Source organism: Electrophorus electricus, chromosome 6 (genome assembly GCF_041902795.1).
Source record: "Electrophorus electricus isolate QZ-2024a chromosome 6, ASM4190279v1, whole genome shotgun sequence".
Classification (NCBI taxonomy): Eukaryota; Metazoa; Chordata; class Actinopteri; order Gymnotiformes; family Gymnotidae; genus Electrophorus; species Electrophorus electricus.
In genome coordinates, this window is record NC_137502.1 from 16,680,001 (window position 1) to 16,698,500 (window position 18,500).

The 18,500-nt window shown below is 47.7% G+C and overlaps 1 protein-coding gene and 1 long non-coding RNA gene across 10 annotated transcripts in view; one reads left to right on the forward strand and one right to left on the reverse strand.

The window, feature by feature from the left end:
• arhgef17 (Rho guanine nucleotide exchange factor (GEF) 17) overlaps nucleotides 1–18,500 on the reverse strand; it is a 55,615-nt gene that overhangs the window by 30,833 nt on the left and 6,282 nt on the right. The window lies entirely within an intron of this gene.
• On the forward strand, nucleotides 477–2,842 carry LOC145658557 (uncharacterized). The gene is made up of 3 exons (XR_014124141.1): nucleotides 477–1,742; nucleotides 2,279–2,380; nucleotides 2,609–2,842. It is a non-coding gene; the product is annotated as an uncharacterized LOC145658557 (long non-coding RNA).

Below are 18,500 nucleotides of genomic sequence, written 5' to 3' on the forward strand. Positions count from 1 at the left end.
GTGTGTGTGTGTGAGTGATTATATATACATACACAGATACTTATGTCAGTTAAGTCATATGCATGTTCAAGCATGTACTTTGTTGAATGTCATCTTGGGTCCATCTGTGTGTGTGTGTGTGTGTGTGTGTGTGTGTGTGTGTGTGACAGTGCAGATTCCAGTACAGCACGAGCAGAATGTAATACTGCACCTATGAAATTGCCCCCCTGCCACTGCAAGAGGGGGTCTGACCTCAGCCAACGCACCTCACATGTATGCACGCACGTGTGCGCACACACACACGAGCACCAGCATAGCACAACGAAGAAAAACCATGCTTCTAGCTTCATTTCATTACCTGACATCTATGCCATTAAAGAATAAGAAGACTGAGCTCTCTCTCTCTCTCTCTCTCTCTCTCTCTCTCAACCTTCTTCCTACCTCTCTTTTCAGTCACTTCCTCCCTCAACCATGAAAACAATCTCACAAATGAATAACTTAAAGAGAATTATTTACAGCTGTTTGGTCAAAGGAGCAAGAGGAATGTACCATACTTGAGGGAAAAAAAAAAGGGGGGGGGTTGAGATGGTTGTGAGCGAAGGGGATAGCAGGGAGCTCCCCATCGATGGTTTGGATGAACCCTGAGAAGGCCACTTAAAGCACGTCTCATCACACCACTTAGCCTGCCAGGGAAAAGCCAGGTGGGCGGAGGCCCTAAAGCCCTCCCCGCATCGCACCGACGGCAGCCGTCAGCCACACGCGCACAGCCAGGGCAGTGGTAGCTCAGTGGTTAAGGTACTTAACTTGTAGTTCGAAGGTTGCTGGTTCAAGCCCCACCACTGCCAAGTTGCCACTGTTGGGCCCCTGAACAATTATAACCAAGTCATAATTGTAAGTCGCTTTGGATAAAAGCGTCAGCTAAATGCCATAAACGTGTATCATCAGGGTCCGTCGCGGCCCCCCCCCTGAGGTGTGACAAGTGTACCTCCAAGGACTCTGTAAGCAGTCAGATGGCAGTAATGTGAACATTTCGTAGGTGGAAAGGTCGGAGTATGCGGTAGGGACAGCAGCCGTATTGTGACAGGTGACGTCCTTTACCATTAGAAGAAATTCTGCATTTTATTCTCCCAGCTGTGACTGTGTGTTCACAAGTCATCATGTGTTAGAGGAAAAAGTCCCTTAATCAAAACCTCACTACACAGGTCGTCACATAATACAACAATGGCCATCAGTGCAACTATCTCCAGGCATGTGTTGGCATTTATGGAGGGAAAATCCTGCAGCCTTCAAGGCGATGGGCAATAAAACGTACGCACCAGCTGCCTTTATAGGACATTACTGGTAAAAATGGGGTCAAAGGTCACCCTCATCTCGAAAATTGGTGTTTAGAAAGCCGTATAGAGTGAGGAAGTTTTCCTGTACTCTTCTCTCACACACACACAGCTTCACTGCTCCCTAGGCACTATTTGCGAATAGATATATGACCTTACTCCAGAGCTGACAGAGGCCTTTTCCTGCCAGTGGCAGAGTACACGCTGCGATTTACAGCACTCCTTCTCTGCCCGTGCCAGAACAGGCCAGGCGTCTTTACAGACTCCACCCAGCACATGGCCACGTCAGCTGACCCTGCCCCCACGCACAGGAATAGCGGGATCAGGTTCACCGGTTCTCCCCCCGAATAAAGGGGCAACAATAGCAGGCTAGGCCACGTGTGACGAGACGAGAGAGAGACAGAGAGAGAGACAGGGGAGATAAAGTGACAGGTAAGTGGAGAAGCCCTGGCTCTGTGCCAAAGCCGATTCAAAGCGTTTTCCATTTTTTGGTAGGGCTGCGCGCTATCGACAAATCACCATGTTCTGATTACTCTGCTCCCCATGCTAAAGGCAAAATCATTTGATTCCAAAAAAAAAAAAATTCCTGTTGGTATTCCTGTTGGACTTTATTAAAGGCAGGATGCTTAATTTGCATAGTGGGAAGTTTGTTAGGCCACATGGCTGAATGTGGTTTGTCGAAACATTCACATTAAAAAAGGTTGACTGCATATTGGAGTGTAATAGGAGTCACTGTACACACCATCGCTGTGGCAGCCTAACGCAAGGTAACGTTGTGGTGTGCTCCACACGTTAATGCACTACTGTGTGTTCAGGAGGACAGCGTGACACTGGAGAAGACCTAGCCTCAGCACACTGACGTGAACTACGTCATGACCCCGTACATCATCATTCTGCTCCCACAACTCTGCGTTGTTTCTTCTTCTTCTTTTTGCCTTCTCTTCCACTATCCCTGTTACTGAACAAAGAAGTGTGAGGCCCATGTGAGGAGCATTACCCCGTCTCCGTGTGAGGAGCACTGTGCAGGGAGTGAGAACCATCCTGTAACAGCCTCTTATTGGCCTTTTCTGGTGACCGCTGAACATACGCACGCACGCACACACACCCCTACACACCCTCGGTGGAAGGTTTTTGCTGCGTTTAAACGCACGGCACACACACACACACACACACTGTAATTGCTCGTGGACTTGCCCCGTGTGTGCTAGAGCCAGCGGGCTGAGTTAGAGCAGGACAGCCGCTCACGCTGGACCGGGCTGCTAAAGCTCACTCGCTTTTTTTTTTTGTTTGTTTTGCAGAGACCGTATGGGGGCCTGGGAACGAGGTCTTCAGGACAGTACAACGGGGCCGTAGGTCCAGCCAGCGGGACTAGGCTGGGCTACTTGTGTAAGGCACGTCTGTTCTTCATCGTGCCCTGGGGGTGTCCTGTGACATCATCTCAGGATGATCTCACCAGGAGATACAGAGGGTTTGTACAGGAGAGGATGGAGAACAGAGAGATGGGGAGAGAGACAGACAGTTAAGAGTGAGAATAAATGAGAGAGAGCAAACGTGGGGGGGGGGGGGTGGAGATGGAGAGAGAGAGAGAGAGAGAGAGAGAGAGAGAGAGAGAGAGAGAGAGACACTCAGTTCTCACAGCAGTATTTCTCAAGTGAATGGAGGAGCCAGATAAAAAGAGCCTCTAACGTGATTGTTTCTGTCAAAATCAGGATTTCTGTTCCTTCTGACAATGAAAAGTGGCAGACACACACACACACACACACACACACACACACACACACACACACACACACACACACACACACACACTTTGTTGTGTGTGCTCTCATGCAGATGCAGTACTTTGTACTGAGTAGGAGGTGTGAAGAGAGGTGGTGTGAGGTGACGAGAGGAAAAGAGGTGCGAGGAGAGGAGGTGTGATGTGAGGAGAGGAGAGGAGGTGTGATGTGAGGAGAGGAGAGGAGGTGTGATGTGAGGAGAGGAGAGGAGGTGTGATGTGAGGAGAGGAGAGGAGGTGTGATGTGAGGAGAGGAGAGGAGGTGTGATGTGAGGAGAGGAGAGGAGGTGTGATGTGAGGAGAGGAGAGGAGGTGTGATGTGAGGAGAGGAGAGGAGGTGTGATGTGAGGAGAGGAGAGGAGGTGTGATGTGAGGAGAGAGATAGAATGCTTTAAAAAAAAAAAGTCTCAACTTATGTTGACAGAGTTCCAAGCAGTGGTACATACACGCACGCACACACACACACACACACACACACACACACACACACACACACGCGCCATAACAGAGAGAGAGAGAGAGAGAGAGAGAGAGAGAGGCCCAAATATAACACTGTGCCTCTATATTTGGTTTGAAGTTTCTTCTCTAAATAACACTGTGTTTGGCAATAAGGCTGACCGAGGGAGGTGCTACGTCATGTTCAAGAAAAGCGAGAGAGCAGAGAGAGAGAGAAAGAGAGAAAGAGAGAGAGATTCAGGGGAAAGAGGAACCTTGTGACTCATTTGTAACTATTTGTAAACATGCTGCAGCCTCTTAATCTCAATCTATAATCTTAACTGTAAAAATGTTGGAGATTTCTTAAACATACAGTGGCAGGTCCAATACATGTGTGCAAACACACATACACAGGCACACAATCTGGAACAATGGTGAACTAACAGAATTGAGTTGCTGAAGCCAAATGTAAAAGAAAGGAAACGTCCAGGAAGATGAAGAAAGACGAAGAAGAGATGGAAGACAGTGAATTAGCTGGGAGGACAGTCAGAGGGAGATGGGCACATTTCAGAGAGTGGAGAGAAAGTGAAAGAATGAAAGCAGCAGCACTGATGTTGGTCTCTTCACCTCCTCTCTCCCATCCCCCCCTCCTCTCGTTCTCTCTCCTAATATGGCAGCTTTCTGCCGGAGCCATGCGGGCTTTGGCCCCGAGTCTACTGCACTCTCAGAGTGATTAGATCAGGCTCTCTCTCTCCCTCCCTCCCTCCCTCTCTCCCTCTCTCTCTCTCCCTCCCTCTCCCTCTCTCATGCCCTCCGCAAGCTGGAGTCACGCAGAGCTGCCTGTCGCCCTCCCCACCAGGCCGAGCTCAGGTCCAGCGCCGAGGGCTTTGCGACAGGTCCAAACCCAGTACCCACGAGCCAGAACCCAGAGAGGTCGACTCAGCTACACCTCCACCCTGCAGCGCACCGATCTGGAACATTCCACAGCAAAAGAAACTGGGGGGTGGCAGCGGTTATATCTTACTGGTGGTGTTAGCAGACATAGAGACGCAGAGGGGACAGAAATAACTCTCAGAGTGCTTGTTTAGGAAAGAGGTTTCAGGAAAAGACAAATTTGGTTATTTTTCCATTCTGATTGTACATACACCCCCTCATAACCACCCCCTGCCCAGAGGGAGCTGGCCGAGCCTCAGGGCACTGGATGAAATGCAGGAATTCAGGAGGTACGAAATGAATGCTTCAAATCGCATGCCATCACACATATGTATGTATGTACACACACACACACACACACACACACACACACACAGGTCAGAGGGGTAACATGGGGCAGAAAATATATTTAGTGTATTATCAGGATCCTCCCTGATCCGGTAGCTCACAGTCTGTCTGTCTTTTTGGGTGTTCAGAACCGCCCGATTACTAACTAACTAAACAAATATCTGGCTGAGAGACAGAGTGAGACAGAAAGTGATTAGGTCCTTTGATTTGGCTAAAGTGGGTCAAAATCAAATCACATATTACCAAAACTTTTACTACACAACAGACATTAAAAAAAAAAAGATATAGTGAGATCCATTTCCTTCTCACTTCAGGTTTTTTAACTTCCGGCCTCTCTACTGAGTCTCCCTCCCTCTCCATTTATTGAGAGAGAGAGAGAGAGAGAGAGAGAGAGAGAGAGAGAGAGAGAGAGAGAGAGAGAGAGAGAGAGAGAGAGAGAGAGAGAGAGAGAGAGAGAGAGAGAGAGAGAGAGAGAGAGAGAGAGAGAGAGAGAGAGAGAGAGAGAGAGAGAGAGAGAGAGAGAGAGAGGAGTTGTGTTTTGTTAAACATCATAAGAAAACTTTATTCCCATGGCCATACAATTTCACATGCTCTTTATAGAAACACACAGGCTCTCCCCAAACAACCCGCTTTCCCTCCAGAACGTTCTGCAAGCATCCACAATCATTATGGTAACAAAGGGCTCGAATGGAAGGCCCAAACCACAGTCACAATCCCATCCCGCCCAGTCACAGCCGGAGGGGGACAGGACACTGCGGCAAAATCCCACCTACCCCCGGCCGGCGGCAAAGTGGCAGCGCGGGACATCCCACGGACGACAAACAACGCCGGCTGCGGTTATCGATGTGCTATTTTTGGATAGGGAGCGCAGGAGATTAGGGGAAGCAAAGAAGGAAAATAAACCCGATAGCGGCAACTCCAGTCTCATTTCAGCTTTGTTACTAAACACATACAAAAGTTTAGAAGTAACGGTGTGTAACACTAAGAAGTGGGGGAGAAGTAGGGAGGGAGAGAGACAGAAGAGTGACGTGCCCGTGCTCTCTTTTACCTCTGACTAAGTGGAACTCGCGCCGTGACCTTATGTCAGGCCAATGACGCCAGCCCATCACTGCTAGTACGACCTCGTGCCTGGCCATTACTGCCACCCATACCTCATGCCTAAACATTACTTGTCAAATGCCGCTCAAGAGGCAGGAGAAGTCACATGACTTGGCAGTCATGCAATCAATGTAATACTTCTACATTGCACAGAGTGGCGGTTGCCATGACAACTTCGGAAAACTAAGTCAGAGAGTGTTTTAAATCTCTCTCTGATGACTCACCCGATGTTACCACTACAGTCTAAACTCCATGATGCTCAAGAAAAACTTGTTCTAAAAAGTGTAATTCCGACTCAATCGTTTCGGAGCTTTTTTTTTCCCCACCAGAAGCTCATAAATGTGCTTAATGCTATATAGGCTAACCAAAAACATACATGACCGTCATAAATGACTGATGGTTCCTCCTGACCATGGTAATTGTGTTTGGTTTCACCTCCAGCCCCCCACTGAGGTGCAGCTTCCACACCCACAGCCAGGCTTACACTTTAACAGCTGACTGCACACTGTTGAGAGAAGAGCAGGCATGTTTTCCAAATACCCCCATGCCAAGCTTAACGTGGTACTGTCCCTCAGTGTGCCCCGAAACGCCTGCTGTGGGATTTCTACGCAGATAAAACATCCAGTCCAGTCCAGCTCAAAGAGAGTAAATCTTCAAAGAACCTTCTGGAAGTTCTGCTCGAGAAGCAAGCCTTGTTTGCCAGCAAGGGTTTTTTGTTTTTTTTTGCTGCTAGGCATGCTACTCCAACAATAACTTTAATCATTAAACTCACTGGATGTACAGGTGGGTAGGGGGTGTAGTGCACAGACGCCACACTCAGCCAAGCACGTCCAGTCTGAACACTACACCTAAACACTATGCTGTGAACACACTCCACGGCTAGGGGACAGGGCAGGGGTCACCGGAGAGGGGCCCTCGCCCCCGCCAAGCTCACCTCACTTGTATCTTCTCACCTTTTACTCCTGTAGGTGGTAAATACCTCCAGTGGGGGGTATATAACTGCAGGGGTGAGGTCAAAGGTCGGAGGGAGGTCAGGGTCGGGTGGCCTACATGCTGCTGAGTGTAAACACTGGCAGATAACGAGTGTCTGATATCTGCGTGCACATACACACACATACACGCACACACACACACACACACGCGTGCGTGTGCATGCGTGGACACACACAGACACACAGATGTGCTGCATTTCAAATCAAGGGCATTAGTGTCAGGAGACAGAGGGTCATTTCCTTTGCAGCTTTATTAATAAATGTTGTTAAAATAATTTCAGTTCCCTTCATAAGCCTTTTCTAGTCAAAACATGCCAGAGAGACAGAACTCATTCTTTCCTCTTACAATAAGGCAGCTCCATAGAATTTCAGCTGTTTGCTTTATAAATGTACTTGAACAGGTTCCTGAACTGAGTTGCAGTTTGCTGTTCGCATCAGTTCATTGTGGCAGGGCAACCCAGGAAATGGGATGGAATCCTTTCTGAAAACAAAAGCATGCCTGAATTAAACTGCCCGCATCCAATCATTCATAGATTTTCTGTTAAGCCAGCAACTGAAATGCTTAATAACAAGCTGGACAGAAGGAACAGAATACACAGTGAGAGAGGGAGAGAGAGAGGAATACAGTAGGTTATATTTTCATATCTGCAACTTTGTTCTTTCCTAATACCAAGTGCAACTTTGTCTTTTATGGAATGGCTGCTGTTCCAATGAATAAGAACCAGATGTGAGCTGGAAGACAAAGCCAGATTGAAGGTTAAAAATAGCCCCAGATAGTGAGACAGCACCCTTCCACAAAGGTGGAGTCCGTGGCCCAGCTCAGTGGGAACAGGCAGGGCTAGGGGGGCTGGAGAAACAGAATGGAACCTCCATCCCGTGCGGGGTCACACCTGTGGAGTGACGGCATATAACGCGACGCACGGCGCCCTGCGTGTGAATTTGCAGTAAACTAAAACCACTAAACTCAGTTTAAGTTAGACTAAACTTGGTGGATATGCTGAAGCAGGAGGAGCCTTAAAAGACCGAGCAAGGCGCAGTCCTGCATGCTTTCTAAATGAGGTACAGTGCAAAAATACACCGGCGACCTCACCGGTAAGGTCTCGGATGCTCACAGGCTTCGGTTTGTGCGATACAAAGATCAAAGCCTTGCGATGACTGCGTCTTCCAACCTTTAAAAACTTGGGCCGGGCTGGGGGTTGTAACGTGGCCAATAAGGAGGAAAGGGGAAGCTCGACACCTAGGTTTTCTTCTCCATCTTTACACAGTGGGGCAGATGCAAGCACAAAAGTAAAGATTGCACCGGTCATGGCATTCCGCTCTGCCACTACCCGAAGACTAATCATTTTGAGCAAGATTATTAAAGAGGGCTGCGAAGGTTATTCATTAATGTGAGCTTACGACTGTGAAGAGACGCCCATGTGTTCCCTCTCTTTGCCCCAGGACACATTGGCTAAAACTGGGTTGCCATCCATCACGGGGAGGCATGTAATTGTATGTTGCCAGCAAGATTGTTAAAAACCCCCACAAGGCCCCCCAAAACACCACCACTTTTCTTTAAGGCGTGCCCAAACCACACCTCTTCCCTGAATCTGAGGGGAGGAAGAATGGAGAAGCAGGCCGTGTTATTACAGCTGCATGTGTCCTGCTGTTTCTGGGGGGGGGGGGGGGGGTGCAGGACAAGAATAAAGACGCGACATAACGTTTATATGGGGGAGGAGAGTAGGAGAATGACTGAGGATGCAGAGATTAAAGAGTGAGCCTAACACAGCTCCCCACATAACATCCCAGCCTCAGCTCCACGGAATACCGGTGTGTGTGCGTGCCCGCGCGCGTGCATGCATGTATATGGGCGAAGCTAAAGGCTAGTTCTCACTTCAGGAGAACCATAATGAAGGCACCAACTACATGGGCGCTATCGGATTAGGCTCTCGCCACCTCACCGACACCAGGCAGACCCGATTCATCTTTGAAGGAGGAAAATGACATAATACTTCCTGAGTGCAAAAAGACTGTAAAGATGAAAGCAAGTGAAATCTTGGAGAAACCAGCTTTTGAACTACACACTGGCACATTCATCTAGTCCAAGCCCACTCCAGGGCTGCAAAAATTGAATCGACCACTTATTAGGCATAACAAGATTTTTAGGGTAGAATAAACAACATTTATGCTAGCAATTTAGGGCAAAGAAAGTATTTTACATGCATGCACGCACACACAGAAAGAGAGAGAGTGCAGTGCAATACCAAGCTCCAGGGTCCTATTACATGATCCAAGAAGCACAGACTTCTAATTCATGAGAGGTCAATCAGAGTATAATAGCAGGATTTACCACACGGTCACTCAGCTGTCATCCGTGATGGGCATATCTCTGCCTGCCCTCTGCCCGAGCATCCTCAGCCTGCCTTCCCATACACATACAATCCGGCATCATTATCATTATCCCAATCATCACCATCATCATTAGTTGGGAAATTAGGGTCATTAGGGATTGGGCAAATCTTGATCCAGACGGGTCCAGCCAGAGGTTGAGAACATCCAATGGAACCACCTATATATAAGGTTGCACCTACGTATGAAGGGTACATATCTAGCAAATACATGACTGCACGCATTTACTCGCAGGTTTAGAGCATCACACACGTGACCAGTCGTACTCTTTAAAAAAAAAAGAAAAACAAAACAAAACAAAAAACAAAAACCTCCCCCCAGTAACGCAAGTTCAGTCTGGAGATCAGTTGCCTTCATCTGGATCTAAAATGAAACAGCATGGAATCTGATCGGCTGTCTGACCACAGCTGTTGCCCATTGCTACGTATAAATATCGGACTCCCGCATCTAACGCGTAGACCGGCAGCCGTGCCGACGCTTCTGGGAGGTAAAGGTGTCTGCCTGCGACACATGCTTGCTGTACACACTCTGAGAGGAGTCTTTCGAATAGCTCACCACCAACATTTATCACGGTATTAACGAGCCTAGTAAACACTCTGGAATAAGCACTATTGTATGGTTCAAATCAACTATTGTATGGTTCAACTGTTGGGAAGGGTGTTCTTCCCAGCCACCCAGCACATCCCCTCAGCTCCTTTGCTAAACATACTAAAGCCAACAACAAACATCAGAATGTGTTTGTGAAATGGTATGAAAACCAGGTGCATGGAACAACCTGCTACCCTCCCCTCCACGGGATTAATGAAGTTCGACCCAACGATCACTTCACCACTACATTTTCCTCTGTATCAAAAAGTGTAATTCCGGTTACTATAACAGCTTAGGACTCCTCACGCAGAAATACTATCAGGCCAATGATTTACATAACTTGTTTGTGTGCGTTTTGGTAATGACTGGTTTCATGCTGAATGCAGGTCCCCGATGCTCTGTAATGCTTCTCAGTGACACTGCAGGGCATGTGTGGTTTGATGTATACTGTGATGAAAGTGACTTTGCCAGGTCTGTATGGCCAGAGAGAGAGAGAGAGAGAGAGAGAGAGAGAGAGAGAGAGAGAGATGCACTCTGTGCTAATGAAAAGAACCATGGGGCTGGTAATAGGTAAATTACACTGTCAAATAAATCATGACTCTGCGCCGGAATTCAGAGTTAGACACGCAAAGGCCGTTTCCAACCCCGACGCCCCCTCACTCTTGCTACCCAAAGAAAACACGAGGAGTCAGAGTGGAACAGGGATGCAGGGATGAAGTTCACGCTTCCGGAACTCTCTGATATCGCGTAGATGTGGAGCACTGTCAGGAGAAGCACATGCAGGGGCCTCTTTCAAACTGCATGAGATCCCAATCAGTTTAGCAGCACAAACAGAAACATATGGCTCAGAGAAATGAGAGAGAGAGAGAGTGCAGATAGAACAAAGAGGAACAGAGGTTCCTCAGCCTCATCAGTACCAGCTTTTGCCAGTCCAAACTGAGCTGGCACAGCAAGACCTGGAACAAGGGAAAGAAGTGTCCTCGGGTGCCCGAGACAGCGTGAGGGTTGCTGGGACAGCAAGTGGCAAGGCGCCTGTCTCCTCTCATGACAGACCTGGCTTCCGTACCGCAATTCTACGCTGCGGCCCGAGCCAACCTTCCTGTTCCAGCCCACCACTTGGTTTCCTTTCAAAAACATTTCTGGTGAAAACTGCCCCCCCCCCACCCACCCCAGGAAAGAAAGAAAGAAAGAAAGAAAAAGAAAGAAAAAAAGAAAAAGAAAGAAAGAAAGAAAGAAAGAAAGAAAGAAAGAAAGAAAGAAAAAGAGAACTGAAAAAGGGAAAACCAAAACGCGGGCTAATTTTGGGACTGTCAAACAACAGTGCCAGAAAGTCATACAAAATCAGTTCTCGAGCCCTCTCACGCGGAGCGAATGCCAAACACGAGCAGAGTCAAACGCAGCGACGCCATGTGAAGTGTCTGGGCGGTGCTCTCTACTCCAGCGTGTGCAGGGCAACGTACGTGAACGCGGTGGGGTAAAACCACGGCCAAGGCGAGAGCGCACTACAGCACCGAGGGCATGAAGCAAAACAGAGAGCCTTGTCTGCACATGCGCACAGGTCATCACCCCGGCACTAAGCAGAGTAATCGCTTAACACGCACGCAGACAGGAAACTACACCGTTAGCCCTACACCAAGAACCTATAAGACATTGAAAGGGAAAACAAAATACAGAACGGCGAATATATCAGGGAATTAGCTAATGCTTACCTGTTGTCAGGATCCTGTCAGACTTCAAGAGACTGACAGCAGCACGATTAGACTTGGAATTAACGTGCGCGACTATGGTTAGCATTAGGTAAGTGCATGATTATGGTTTAATTACGGCTAGTGTTAGCTACGCGTCTGCAGGCTGACCATAGTTCGTATTATTTAAGAGTCTGATTACAGCCCTTCGGCCTATAGCTGGCATCAGCTAAAAGTCTTATTATAGGCTGACTCCAGCTAGCATTAGCTAAGGTCCTGGCGGTCGGCGCTGCGCTGTCCTGACAGCAGAAACGGAAACGCGCCTGACGGCCAGCTTTGCTCTCGAGCGGCCGCGACCCCTCGCGGAGGAGAGCGAGCGTGCGAGCGAGCGTCTGTCGGAGGGCGCGAGAGGCTGTCCCGTTGGCCCACGCGCTCAGTTATGCCTTGGCCAGCGCTGCCAACCACAGAGCTCACTTTGTGCGCGAGGGACGCGGGCGAGGAAATAGCTGAGGACTGAGGCGGGTTTGGGATCCCGCCACCTGCTAGAGCTTAGTGCACTGCTCGTCGGTGTGCCCCAGCTTCTCTTGCAAAGCTAAAATGAGAAAAGGGTATTGTAGTCAGAGCAGGACAACTGCAGACCTGCGCAGGTCATGGTATAAACAGGCTTGAAAAGCACCGATTTATGCACAAACACAGTACCTCCACAAGAGGATCTGACCGCATCCATGGAAAATCCTCGGAGCATTTAGCTCTTCATTAGTTTGAAAACGTCACAGAATGCCTGAACGAATCATGGTGTTTAGCAGACACAAACAGAAACTCGGTACTGCACCGAGTTTGTTCCCCATAAACCATGAAAAGGGGAAGACATTTTGGAGAGAGATGGAGTTTCTGCACAGTGGCCTCAAATCAAGATCCATCTCTTGAGTAAGTGTTTAAAGATTTGCTCTTCTTAAAAGACTTTGTAAACAAAACAAGTTACGAAAGGTTACTGTGGTCAAATGAGAGGCTCTGGGTCTCAAGAATGCAGTCGTTCTCTCATGCCCCCCCCCCCCCCCCCAACGCGGCAGCATTTAAAAGTCTCCTTGGATGTGTCAGCGATCTTTTACACTGAGGTGTTCTTTCTGTCTTCCAAGCTTGTGGAAAACAGTGATCCAGAAAGCGAAAAAACAAAAGAACAACAGAAAAGTGACGGAGTGGCCAGATAGAAAGACGTGGGGAAGCGAGCAGGTTTTCATCTGTTCATGTTCACAAACACGCCACTGTATTCACGGTCAAGCCAGGGCTGCCTTCACTCCATCACAAAACACACTAGTGGCTGTAACACGCAGGCATGCACAGTTTAATTACAATCTACACTTTTCCTCACATGACATCCAGAAACATGCACAGGCACGCACATACACACAGACATCCTGCGCCCTGTGCACGTGACTCTGACATCAGAAAGGGTTTCAGAGCAACTTGCCTGACATAAGCAGAAAGCAGACTGTAATTATGAAGGGTGTCTCCCTTGTAGCGTGTGTGTGTTTGTGTGTGAGTGTGAGTGAGAGAGAGATCAGGAGGTGAGGATAGAAAGAATGGGACAAAGCAAAAAGAAAGTGAAGACAAAACAGACAAGGAAAGTGTGAGACGCTGGAGACGCAACGATAATGGTAACATTTCTCCTCATGCAAATCTTAACACTGCAAAATGGCTGTAATCACTGTTATAAAAACACTGTTGAGCAAAGCAATTGATTAATGGCCCCAGGGGTCCCCCAGACGTCAGAAACATCTGACATATCCACTGATAATTACTACAAACTAGACAGTTTACAATCATTATTACTAATAATGTACATTAAGAGCATTATCAAATGAATATGAAGTTCCTCAAAGTGTTTCAAAACAAAGAACATGAAAAGAGAGAGAGAGGGAAGGAGGGAGGGAGAGAGAGAATATGTTTTAGGAAATGCACTGATAATTCCCTCCAAAGCACTTCCTCACTGGGGAGCAGACCTTTTCCGGTTGCTTGGAGAGTTCATGTCAGCACACACACACACACACACAAACAAACACAAAACATCGAGGAAGAGTGAGTGAGTGAGTGAGTGGGAGAGAGAAAATAAATAAGAGATGGAAACATCAATGTATATGAATCAGTTTGGGACTCCACGTCCAACAGAGATGACAGATGAGAGAAAGGGGCAATGGAAGCATCTTTTTTTAAACTCCCTCTCTTCCTCCCTACTGCCCCTCCCATGGGCAGAGTCGGTTGGAAGAAACACACACACACAGAAGTCTAGCACACTTTGGAACGTCGCCAGGGGTGCTATGGGAAAGATGGAGCTCGTTGGCCGCTTCATCACCCCGTGACCCTGTTCTCATGCGTAGCCTTCACCCGCTCTGTGAGCATGGCCAACAGGACAGGACACTACAGCTCTTTTCTTTGAGGAACTCATTTCACCATGTGTACCAAGCATTCTGGTAAAGAGAAAAATGTTATTGCCTTTCTAGGATTCTCTGAGACACAGCTGCCTAAACATCCAACATCTCAAAACATCCAACCAAGACTGTGAAAGAGCCACATGGAACATACAGAAAGAAGCCTGCCTATTCAGGGCAAACCTCTCGACAACTCCTTTCCATAAATCCTGTCAAAATAAACATCCTGAAATGTTCAAACTTTTGTCCAAATCTGACTGAACCCAAATTAGAGCTGCAGGTTAAAGGCTAGCGGCCAAACATGGCACTGATGCACTTTATTTCATTTCCAGCTGGATCTGATCAGAGCAAAACAAATGTGGTGCTATATATGGTATAAATGGTGTATTTGGTAACCCATTACACAGTCTGACTCCATGACACACGCACGCACACGCTAATTCAATCTTCCATCACTCTCTGAAGTTTACCTTCTCCTAATCTAGTGAGTTGAGATTTGAGGCTGTTGGAGCTGTAGCTGGCATGTTTTGATGTTTCAGTGAGTTAGTCTCCTTCTCTCGTTCCCCTTCTACATTACTGTTAGACAAATTTAAAACATTTTCCCAATAAAGCAGCCCTGTATTCCTCCTCTTCAGAACTGGGAGCAAAGCGTTGCACTTTGAGACCACCAACAGCAAAATGTTCTGAAGAAGTGAAGGAGGACAGAGAAAAAAGGAGAGACAGAAAGAATTAGACAGGGAAAGTGAGTGAGAGCAAGAGAAAGAGAACAAAGACAGACAGTCCTTTATTTCCTAACTGAGATAGGGAGACGTTATGTGACAATAATGAGGACAGAGATTGGGGTGCTGCGCATATGGAAAAAAGGAGGTTTGAAAGGAAGGTTCTGGAAGTATGCAAACATTTGACTTGCCAGTACTCCCTTGATTCTGTTTACAGAAACAACCAGGCCCCTTAAAAATACCCCCAAAAAGAACCCCTCATTCTCAACCTCAATGCGCAAAGTCACAGACACACACTTTCACTCCTCGTGTGGCTTTCAAGGCCTTTGTGCAGTGAGGAAAGATAGGCCACATTCCTCCTGTCTTTTCAAGTGAAAATAACACAGCGTGACCACAACTCTATCCCCCCTCACTCATCTCCCCATCTCCTGGGTCAGCCAGTCGCTCTTTTGCTTATTCTGGTCCCTCTCTGCCAAACAGCACTTTCTTTTTCCACTACTCCCCCCCCCCTTCCGCTGGCATACCTGAGATCACACTCGAATCTCGTTTCAGGGAGAATCAAGGCGATGACCTCATCTCATTGCAATGCTTCTATCTCCACTGTCTGCAAATGGCTTAGAGAGAGAGAGAGAGAGGAGCAGAAAGCACGCTCCAGCAGGCTCAGGCTAAGGTCACAGGTAATGTCTCTGGCATAACACCTATGTAATGGCCACAGTTAACTACAGACAGCTGTGAGGATCTGAGAAAAGAATACATTTTTCTTAGCAATGTCACCCAACAATCATCCTAGAATAGAAAGAGTGAAAACTATAAACGGACGCGTTTGTGCCGTCAATAACCCCGATCAGCCGAAACCTGTCGTGTGCGCATGGATCCGAACCCGCATCACGCTGGAGGGACCGGACCGTGTCCGTGGGCGGCGGCGGTCACCGACGTCCCAGGGGCCCAAGAATGCAAATCTACGTTCCGTGGTATGGGAGCCAGAGAAAACGACCGCGGGAAAGCCCGGCTAAAATGATTAGACATAAAAACTGTATACACTACGAGGGATGGGAGGGGAAACCCAAACAAAAATCCCAGAATGCATCGGTAAAACATCCGATAGTGATCAGAAAATGGACGAGAGAACAGCGTGGGAGTGAACAGTGAGTGATAGGATGGACAGAGTCTAGGTAAGGTGTAGGGAGGGGACAGCCCACGTCCTCTCCGACACGAACATCCAGGCAGACACACGTCCCTGCTAAGGCTGAGCTCCTTATACACTCACTCCAAAATCAGAATAGCATCAACATAGTGACAGTGCTGTCTTGCGAACACACACACACACACATAAGGAGAGGATCAGTAATGGACAGTGTGTGTGTGTGTTTTTGGGGAGAGCACATGTAAAAATAAATAAATACTGTACTGCGATTACATTACTACATATTGCAGTTGCGCTATTCTTTCCAATATATTAAAACCACATTGCGGCACTCTTGATGTGACAAGGCAAAAGATTGGTCTGCATTATTCTGACCAAAACTATTTGTGCTTGTTGGTTCATGTGAATGCTATGATTCATCAAAACCCCCACGGAACCCTCATATGGAGCATATGAAACTGGTCAGAATGCTCACAGTGCAAATTAAAATCATCTTGTGATTTGTTAAAGGGGTCATTTGCAGAAAGCGATCTTCTGCAGTATCAGTACTGCAGAGGCCAGGACCGAGATAATTAGCAGAAGACATACGCTTGAAGCCCTAGTTAGGGATTGTGGGGGAGGGGTCAGGACATAGCGAGAAGTCAGTAAAAGTCCAAAAAGGGGGATCGGCCCTGCACTTGACAGTGGAGGATTAAGACTTTGGGGGTGGAGGGGAGACTCAAGTCTGGCACACTATTTCCCAGCACTCGCTCCAAGCCAGCTCCCTGGAACTCATCAAGCACATCAGTAACCACAACAACTTCCTGTTTCTGTTCCCTGGCTTCCTGTCTGCGAAGGATCACTCCACACGGCCGGTGTCAAAGGAGTTGGCCTCGACCCCAGCCAAGCACTCAAACACACATGAATGCATGCACATAGACGCACACACACATGCACACAGCAGCAAATAATACAAAATACATTTGATATGAATGACCTTAAGTTTGTCTGCTGCTATTCTCAACATCCAGGAGGAAAAAATACAGGCAGGAAAACCAGTCAGTGTTACCCTTCCATCTTACTTGCTCAGCCTTCTCCAAAAATAAAAGAGTGTGTGTGTGTGTGTGTGTGTGTGTGTGCGCGCTTGTGAGTCTGTGTGAGTGTGTGAGAGAGAGAACTCCTATAAACAGCATTGGTTATAAACAGAACCTTTAGAGAGGATAACATTAGCAGCACATTGGTGCCAATCCCAACAACAGAGAGGCAGTAGCAGTGCCATATAGCCACACAGTCAGGCTGGGCTATCAGCTGCACAGCTGAGGCCTGGTCAGCTTTCTGCCCTACAGGATGGAGGGAACGGGAGAGATAAGCCAACTCTAGTCATTCTGGTTACAGTAGAGCAGCAAACATGTATGTCGGTGGGGTTGGTTATGGTGCAGGACCCAGTTAAGAAGTTAAGATGCCGATTCCTTAAGCACCGGCACGCTATCGTCGAGGAGATATGGTGCTTTAGGCGCCGGGCCTCCTGTGTGCAGGCTGTGGTGTCTCAGAGCATGCCTGCACCTCCAGCAGAATATTACTAAATCTGGATACATTTCCTGGTTCCTGGAGTTCCACGGTTTCATCCACTGCATTTAATACCCTAAACCTAAGAAGGGGATAATGGATAATGCACAATAAATGTATGTGAAATAACTAAACAGTGCAGTCTCTGTTCAGCCTCGGAATATGTTAATGTGTCAGAGGGTGGTGTGCAGCCCATTTTGCTTGTGACCTGTAACCTGATTAATAATCTCTCTTTAAACCCCCCCCCGCCCCAAAAAACCAAAAAACCACACACACACACACACACACACACCACACCCATTCCTCACCTTCTATCCTCCTGCCACCCTTCCAGGCAGTCTCACTGCCTCCCCAACCTCCACCCGATCTTCAGTCCCACCTCCATGTGAGAGTAGGCCAACATGGAAGCCTCTTGACAAGACCATGTTCAAAGGCTCCTCCCACTACGTGAGCTCGCGTCCCTAACTCTTGTTAAGCCACATGTGCTTAGGAGTGTGCTTGGGTGTGTATGCTGTTCCCTTGCATCACACTCTCCATAAGGAATGTTTAGCCGGCAGGTTTCCGCTGTCCCAATTTTTTCCTCACACACATACACACCCTGGCTTTGTGGTTTGAGCAACTAAACAAGCACACGACAAATTCCAATTCTGTGCCTTTAACCCAGTAAGCATGATTGATATCAGCAATGGCATCATGCTCTTCAATATGGAAGAATGTACCAAGCGTGGTCCCAATGACTCCACGGTCTCACGAGAAACTGATGGAAATTACTTGACGAGAAAGGTCATAAATCCTTTGTGTTTCGAGCCTTCGAGACAGGGCCCGAGCTACATTTGGCAAACGTGGTGCAACACAGACGTGCTCTTTGTAGTACGTCTCCTCCCTCTGATACCTACAGGCCCATATACATGATGAATTAATAAACTGCAACAAAGTCATACAAACGTCACACGGCTGAAAGCCATCTGGAGCAGCACCTGCGCCACACAGCTGAAAATATGGTTGGTATAATTGACTTTGTCCTTTGCGATGTGCGTTTATGGTAGCGAAATTGGGTCCAAGACTGCACATGAGTAACATACCTGTTCCAGAGCCTGTTGTGAATGATGATT